Here is a 9,132-nt window from a genome sequence, read left to right as displayed (position 1 = left end):
TAATTGACACTGCATTGCACCGAAGTGAAATAAGGTAGATTCCCTTCCAATTCCCCATTTGTCAGCAATTGCCAACTGCACTCCACCATTAGCCACGAGGTAATTTCGGAGAAGAAAGGCATGTCTCCGCCATCGTCATCGGAAGGTGGAGCCAGCGAGCCCCCACCCGCCAATCAGGACTGGTGAGATACCAGCACGGGCGTGGCGCGGGTTGATCGCGAGGCGCGATATAAAAGCGCCCGCGCAAGCCGTTTGAGGGAGATGCGGCAGATGAGTCTTTGGGGAGCACGCGGCGGATGAGCAATAATAAGCCTTTGGAGAGCACGCGACGCAGCGGTACGCAGGAGCAGCTTGAACCAGCGGAGCTCGAACAGCAGCAGCAGCTTGAACCGGCGGAGCTCGTACCGCGGCAGCTTGCACGACCACAGCTTGGGCGTTGACGGCGGTGCCGACCGTGGCCGCGGAGGAACGGCGGCTGCCCGCTCTCAGCCCGACCGTGACCCAGTTCCCGTTGGACCTTCCTCTCCCTCCAGCCATCCACCTCCAACATTCGTTCCTGCCATCATCCCCCGTGTAAGTGTGCTCGTAGTCTGTCTTTTGTCTTGTCCCTGGGGTTAAGTAAGACTGCAATAGGTAAGCTAGTGTTGCACTGTGTCCTTCTGGTCCGTCCCTCTTTCTGTCGTTATTTTCTTATCTTTCCATTCTCCTTGGTTCTTTTGGTCTTGTAAATAATAATAATAAATTAGATTTGTTCTTCCTACCTTGCCTTTCTTTCCCTTACATCCGTCGGCTTTGTGATTTCCCTCATTGGACACCTGTGGCACGATTTGGCCAACGTTTAGGAATCGGGTCTAGTCTCTTGTTAATGGTTCGTGCCGCGGTTGCCAAACCGCTCGGCAATTAACATCTGTCCGTGGTACGAACGAGGTTGTGCACCTGCCTTTTCGGGGGTAGCTGTGCAACTTCAGGACTCACGTCGGTCAGTCAAAGACAAGGGGGTTGATCCCCCCCTTGATAAGGGGAAAAAGGCCGACGGAGAGATCCGCAACAATATATATATATAATATATATATATATATATATATATATATATATATATATATATATATATATATATATATATATATATTGTTGCGGATCGCGGACAGATGTTATATTGACCGAGCGGTGGTGTATTACCGCGTCCGAACAGTTACTCCCCGATTAGAACCCGATCCCGCCCGATTCCACTCGAACGTTGGCCGAATCGCGCTACGCGAAATCAATGAAGGAAAGGACACAACGGCTGGGATAAATGAAACGACACAAGGGGGTACAGTTCTCAAGACCTCCGGAGGAGGATATAATTGGTGATGCAGAAAAGGGGTAGATTACAAGGCAAGAGGTAAAGCACAGAAAAGATGGGCACTTAGACACAGTCTTATCTTATCCCCGACAGACCACAGACAAACGGAACAAGACTGACTTACACAGGGATTGATGGCAGGGAAGGACAGGCAGTCGATAGCACAAGGTGCACCTTGGCTCCGGGACAGGATACAGCACGGTCCAGTCCAAAGATGCGGGGAGGTATTGCAGCGCTCGGAGGTGGCGTCTTCTCTCTCCAAGCTGAGGGCGCATCTGACGTCACCTCCCTCTTCCTGCGCATGCTCAGCGGGGAGTGACACGCCCTCGGCTCGTTGGCTCCACCCCAGATGGAATCGGTCCGCCGCTTCTATTGGGTGCGGGGGGTTACCGGGCTCCGCCCTTGACGAGGAGCTGACAGCGAGCCCCTGCGTGGTAACCCCGTCAGAGCACATGTTCAATGGCGGCTAACCAAGCCGGAGTGAGGACGCACACTCCCCACGCTGCCGCCGCTGTTGTTGTTGTTGTTGTTGTTGTACCATGAGGAAGAGCTGCGGGGAGGTATTGGGAGGTCCTAAACTTTCTAACGGTGCCATACAATCACATTCTGGTGCAACGAAGAGTCAGAATTAATGGAAACGAGTCCTTAACTGACATAGACTAAGAATAACTAGCAAGATGTCCTATAGTTGTCTACGTGAGATGCGGTGGACCTGGATGCGACATTTAATGGGGGAAATAGGGGAAGGTCGGGTCTACAGAGTGTTGTTTACAGAAAATGGGACTAGGGAATGGGGGATTGGGGATAGTTGGGAAGTATTGGGGAAATATGGGAATATTTACAAGCGGATATGGATGGAGGCCAATCTCATATCCGCAACATTGCACCCTTCTCTACCTCGGGGCGTCCCGACCCGATAAATTTTTACTTACTTTAGTGTGGCACTCAGATGTAGTTCCCTCTACTATTAACTCAACCCTGAATGCGACAGTTTTACAGATGTTCACAAATGAGTAAATATGTCCCCCTGCGACGTTGCACCCTTCTCATCACAGAAACACACCCACAGGATAACCGAATCGCGGAAAGAATCCTCAAACTAAACATACAGCCGGTAGGGAGCATTATTTACACAAGACTGATATTTACACTACGATCCAGGACCTGTTCTTTGAGGAACACATGCAGATGTTATGCATAGAGAGAGAGCACGCATGCCAGCATCGATACACCAACCCACGAGTGCCCTGTGGCCCTACGGCCTTTAATAATGTGCAGAGCACCCCATCCAAGCACCAAAAGCACCACCCCATACATACAGTCAGCACCATCCGGTGCACCAATAAAGTGTTCATAGTCACCGGTGGTGTCGCAGCCGGCCGATGTTCTGCCGCTGGTCTTGCCTTGGAGCCCACTTGGCCTTCTGGCTTCCTTAGAAATTAAGAAAGGCGCCAACCGCGTCCATTTCTAAATTGTGGCCGTCAGGGGGGCCAACTAGAAGTGGTTCACCTGTATGGCATAGGTGCCACGTTGACCCAGAGGTCCATCAACGGGTGGTGCTTGCCCGCAAAAGAACTGCGGTCCATGGTGGGCGGCCACAAAAATTGCGGTCCATATGGTGTATCGATCCAGGCAGCAAGCAGCGAAAGTACAGGCCCACAACTGCAGAGCCAGCACCTCTCTCTCCTCTCTCTCTGCCCCAAAGCCAGATCCTCGGAGGTGGGAGACAAAAATAAGACAAGTGAGTAAGGTGGTAAGGGCGCAAAAGTGCATGCAATATAAGGTAATGCACACTGGGGGCACATGGGAACCAGGTGAGACAGGTACGTTCCTACAGTACGCCCCCCCCCCCCCACCAGGTAACCTACATTGCCCCTCCCTTACCCCTTACTGTATCCACAAAACACCACACTACCCATAAACATCTACTTTACACATCAACAAACGTCCCTACTGTCTTCCCCGTTCCTCCCATAAACCAAATTCGTCTTCTCTCCCTCCTAACCAATCAAATTTGCCATTTCCAACTCTCATCAAAATTTGCCATCTCCAACTCATCAAAATTTGCCATCACCAATTCATCATCAGTCCCTCCTAAGGAGGGAGAGATGGAATCACCCCAATGTCTCATCCACGTCGTGATGCGTCTCACAAATCCAACAGCAATTCTCCTTTCCTGCAACACAAAACAAAGAAAACACAGGTGTGGAGTCATCATCACCACAGGTAAGTGGCTGCGTATGGTGCGACAGGTTCATCAATCCTGACTATCTCCTAAATGACTTTAACAACTTTACATTACCCGGGGTCTTTCCCTGCCAATCCATTGGCCAACTTACACTATGGGTTCTAAAAACCAATTCCCATTGACAAAACTGTGGTGCTTCTCAATTTGGGGTCTCACTCCCCCGATTCATCTCCCGGTGCCCTCGCACAATTTCTGGGCTGTGACGTGTAGCTCTCCCAGCAGGTCTACCCACCTGCACACCTCCACCACTGTAGTTGCCACCCGAGCTTACCTGCTCCTCACCCTAACCTAACTAACTGGGGAAGGCCCTCTCGCACTCTCACCCCCTCAGTGCCCTCTCTGGCACGGGCTGCCCGATCCACAACCGGGATCCTCAGGCACCCACTGACACTAACGGCTCCCAGAGCCCACCTGCGGCCTCACCTGGCCGACATCCTCACAGTGGTGGAGTGCCCAAACCAACTACACACACTAACAGGCTACACGCCCAGCCATTTCCACAACACTAATGCACCCATCCACAATACCATTCTGCATCCGCACCACAAATGCCAATATCCAACCACAATTTACCTATACCTTCTAACTATTCTTTAAACTACCCTCCCCGGGTACTCGTGAAAAGGGGTCCACTCTTCCCCCCTCCACACCTTCGCACCATGCACACCACTCCGTACCACTTACTCCAACTCTCTCCACACCACTCATTCCAATACTCCATGTATTCCACACACCTGTACTTGCACACCTGTGCTCTCATACTTGGTGCCGCCTGCACCCTTCTCTCCCCCAAGCGCATTTGCGCTGATCCACAACACTCACTACTCATACACTGCTCCACACTGCTCCACACACCTGTCCAGTTCTCACACAGCATCATCTCATCTAACTACTCCCCTCTGAAACTTGCGCTTCCCAGTCGTCCCTTTAAACTATTGCGCTCCCTCGTCATTATCATCCATACTAATCTACCTGCGTCCCCTCTACAGGTATCAGTCACTATCTAACCTTGACGTTACCTAATGTCATCTTCGCTAGATCCCTATCAATATCCTAACCCACCCGGGCTAGTTTTCACTGCCATACACCCCCTAATCTAGTGCGCATTTGCCCCACGTTTGTGAGGGATGACAGAGTTGCCATCCCACCACATCGGGCTTCTCCCACTACCAATTTTGCACATCAAATTTCAACAAATCAAAAATTTGCCAATCACTACCCATCATCTGCCAATCATTACTGCCAATCCTTTGCCAATCATCAAATTTTGTTTTTTTCTAATTTCGGGGCCAAAACACTATCCTCGTCATTACAGTCTACTTACTAATGCCTCTCGGTGCGCCAATTCACTTCTAAAGCTCGGCTTCGTACAGCCAAGCCATGAATGCGGGTTGTTTGGTGCCAGCGGCTGGATACGTCCCGCATCCGGTGCAGGGAAGGAGGTTTACCCGGGCCGAGGTCCCACGCACCATCTCGGCACGGAGCCATCCCATGGCCCGATCTCGACCTGCCGGCACGTCTCACCAAAAAGTGGTCGCCATGACGACCCTTCCTATCGGGCTGCCAGCTCCGCCTAGTGGAGCACGGACGCGGCCGTTCAAAGTGAGGCCCAGCGTGGATCGCGTACGGCGGTTCTTTCGAAACCGCCGTGGTTCGGATCCCCGCTGGTCCTCGCGGCACGCGAAGCCTGGCACGCACCGAGGGCCCGATTCCGCTATAAGTCGCTCTGACCGCTAACCCGGTTACCGTCGATGCTTCACCTGCATGCTTACATGCATACGCTACCCCTTTCTTGCTCATACATCCAGCCGTTTCCTTGCTCCTCGTCGTACCTTCGCTAACACACCCAGGTACACTCATTCCACTCACAGCCTTGGTCACACACCTGACCACCGAACACTTTGGCACACATTCGTTGTTCGCACACCTCACCAACACACCTCTTCGCGCCCCCTCCTCGGTCACCTCCTCTGTGACAATCACAGGTGTGCTCTCACCCGCACACCCAACCACGTGCCTCACCACCAATTCCAGCGTGCATTCCCACACATGCTCTACCATTCCAGGTGTGCATCCTTCCATGCCAGGTGTACATCCTCGCTCACCTGTCACAACCAACTCACGCTCCATGTCACTCTCACTACTCTCACCTCCACTCTCGGTCACGCACTCACCCTTACTCTCGACAGCGCACTCTTTCCTCATGCACCTGTCCGTTACACACCTTTCTCGCGCACACTCTCCCGTTACACCCTCTGTAACACTCACCACAGGTGTACACTCTTCCTTACTTTTGACAGCGCACTCTTTCCCCATGCACCTGTCCGTCACACATCTTTCTCACACACCCTGTCCCGTTACATCCTCTGTAACACTCACCACAGGTGTGCATTCTCCCTTTACACCCTCCGTAACACTCCTCACTACGCGCTTCCATGTGCTCCCTCGCACACGCGCTATGACTGACTCACTCTCGACGGCACACTCACTCCTTGGCGTGCACTTTTTCCTCACACACCCCAGGGTCAGACTTTCTCGCACACCTCCTTTTTCGCACACCAGACCGGTCACACACTTCACCAACGGCCTCTCACGAACACCCGGGTCCATCTCGACCCCCAAGCTTCTTAAATCACCTGGCGCATCATACGCACGACCATATTGGTCACCACTTACACCGGGTCCTCTTCCTCTTCGCTTCTCCTCCATCACCTGCGAATCCCTCATCCGGTTAATGAGCACATCATCACGATCCGAACACAGACTTTGGACCAATTCTTTTACTTCCTCTTTTATCTCTTTCTTATCCCCTCTCCGTCGCTTCTTAATTTCGCTCACCCCTTCTTCCACTTCTTCTAATTTCTGCTTCACCTCTTTTATTTCCCGGTACGTCTCCTCAAGCTCGTCCTCTAAGGCTACCTTGACCGTTTCCATGTGCGTCCTCACCTGCCGGTCCTTCGTCTCCATTACCTCTGTCACCTCGTCCAACCTCGTTGTCAGTCCCTCACGTACCATCTGACATTCCCTCTTCGTCGCTATCAAGTCATTTTTTATGTCGTTTTGTGTCGCTTTTAACCCTCCTAATACCACAGTGTTCCTTTGAACCTACTCCGTTAGTCCTTTTTGTCCCTCCGTCAGCTGTTCCACTTCCAGCGTCAACTCCTCTATACCACCTTGCAATTTTACAGTCCCCTTTCTCACCTCCTTCTCCATGTGCTCCTTACAGTGCCTCACCTCCTCGCGCACTCCTCCGACCTCCTCACTCACACCTCTTCTGATCTCCTCTCCCATCACTTGCATCTCCTGCCCAGATGCCACCCTCATCTGCTCCATTTCCTCCCTGTGAGCATCCAATTTAGTTTCTACCCCCATTCTGGCCCCCTCTATCTGCTGCCCCATTTTTTTAACTTCCCTTTTCGCTTGGTCCCTCATGTCCCTCAATTTGCCTTCCATACTGTTTTCTAACCCCTCTAACCCCTTTTGCATCCCTTCCATTTGATTCTCTTGAGCGGCCATTCTGTTTTCTACCCCCATTAACCCATTTTTCACCTCTTTTATCCCGTTGTCTAACCCCTCAAATTTGTCGTCTAACTTCCCAAATTTCTTGTCTAATCCCTTAAAATTATTGTCTAACCCCTCACCGGTACCCCTCGCTTCGTCCCTCATTACCCCCATTTGCTCACTCTGAGCCTCCATCCGGTTCCCCATTACCCCCATTTGGTTTCCCATTACCCCCAATTGCTCACTCTGCAGTTTGAGGGACGCCTGCATTTGCGCCATAAATTGCTCCATGAAGGCCTGCATTTGGGCCATCCCTCCCACTTGTGCAGCAGGTGCGGCCGCCGTAGCTATGTGCGAGGCGCCATTTTGCGCGCCCGCAACCTCGTGCGCGAGGACGCCATTTTGCGAACCTGCCGCCCTCACTGCTTCGCTCTCCTCTTGTCCCTCAATTTGGTCCTGGATCGACCCTGCCTCACTCTCCTCTACCGGAACCCAGCCGTCTTGATCCGCCATAGCGCTACTTTCAAAATTCGGGTTTTTATTTTAAAACAAAACAAATTTCGGTTACTTGTAATTTTGAGCGCGTTAAGCGCGCTTCGGGTCCGATCTCACTCCTCGACACCAGTTGTTACGGATCGCGGATTAGATGTTATTTACCGAGCGGTGGTATTGCCGCGACCTAACAATTCCCCCGATTCTTCCCCAACTCACCCGATTCCACCCGACGTTGACCAAGTCACGCTATGCTAAATCAATGACTTGGAAAGGACACAACGACTGGGATAAATGAAACGACACAAGGGGTACAGTTCTCAAGACCTCCGGAGGAGGATATAATTGGTGGTGGAGAAAAGGGGTAGATTACAAGGTAATGAGGTAAAGACACAGAAGAGATAGGCACTTAGACACAATCTTATCTATCCCAGACAGACCACAGACAAACGGAACAAGACTGACTTACACAGGGATTGATGGCAGGGAAGGACAGGCAGTCAATAGCACAAGGTGCACCTTGGCTCAGGGACAGGATACAGCTCAGTCTTTGGGAGGTCTCTCGGCGCTCGGAGGGTGCGTCCTTTCTCCTTCAGATCCGAGCGCATCTGACGTCACCTCCCTCTTTCTGCGCATGCTCAGTGGGGAGTGACACGCCCTCGGCTCGTTGGCTCCGCCCCAGATGGGATCGGTCCACCGCTTCTATTGGGTGCGGGGGTTACCGGGCTCCGCCCTTGACGAGGAGCTGACAGCGAGCCCCTACCTGGTAACCCCGTCGAGCACATGCTCGATGGCGGCTCGTTGGAAAGGCATGGTGCCCTCCCAACACCCCCGACCAACCAAGCCGGAGTGAGGACGCACACTCCCCGTGCCGCCGCCGCTGTTGTTGTTGTTGTTGTTGAACCGTGAGGAAGAGCTGCAGGGAGGTATTGGGAGGTCCTAAACTTCCTAACGGTGCCATACAATCACATTCTGGTGCAACGAAGAGTCAGAATTAATGGAAACGAGTCCTTAACTGACATAGACTAAGAATAACTAGCAAGATGTCCTAGAGTTGTCTACGTGAGATGCGGTGGACCTGGATGCGACATTTAATGGGGGAAATAGGGGAAGGTCGGGTCTACAGAGTGTTGTTTACAGAAAATGGGACTAGGGAATGGGGGATTGGGGATAGTTGGGAAGTATTGAGGAAATAGGGGAATATTTACAAGCGGATATGGATGGATCCAAATCCCATATCCGCAACAATATATATATATATATATATATATATATATATATATATATATATATATATATATATATATATATATTGTTACGGATCTCAGAGTACGGCACTCCCGTTAGCAAGGGGGGGTTAATCCCCTTGTCTTGTTAAGCTGGCCGTCTCCGGTCCTGGAACTATCCTGCTCCTTTGCGGGGTGAGATTGGCCATTGATTGGTCAACGGGTTCCCAAATACCTTCACCAATCTCTCCGCAAAGCAGGGAGATGAGTCCCTGCTCAAACCGCGGATGTGATGGCAATTGCCGAGCGGTTTAGCGTTC

The sequence above is a fragment of the Myxine glutinosa genome, chromosome 1, assembly GCF_964187855.1.
Source record: "Myxine glutinosa chromosome 1, kmMyxGlut1.1, whole genome shotgun sequence".
Taxonomy (NCBI): domain Eukaryota; kingdom Metazoa; phylum Chordata; class Myxini; order Myxiniformes; family Myxinidae; genus Myxine; species Myxine glutinosa.
This window is presented reverse-complemented; position numbering follows the sequence as displayed.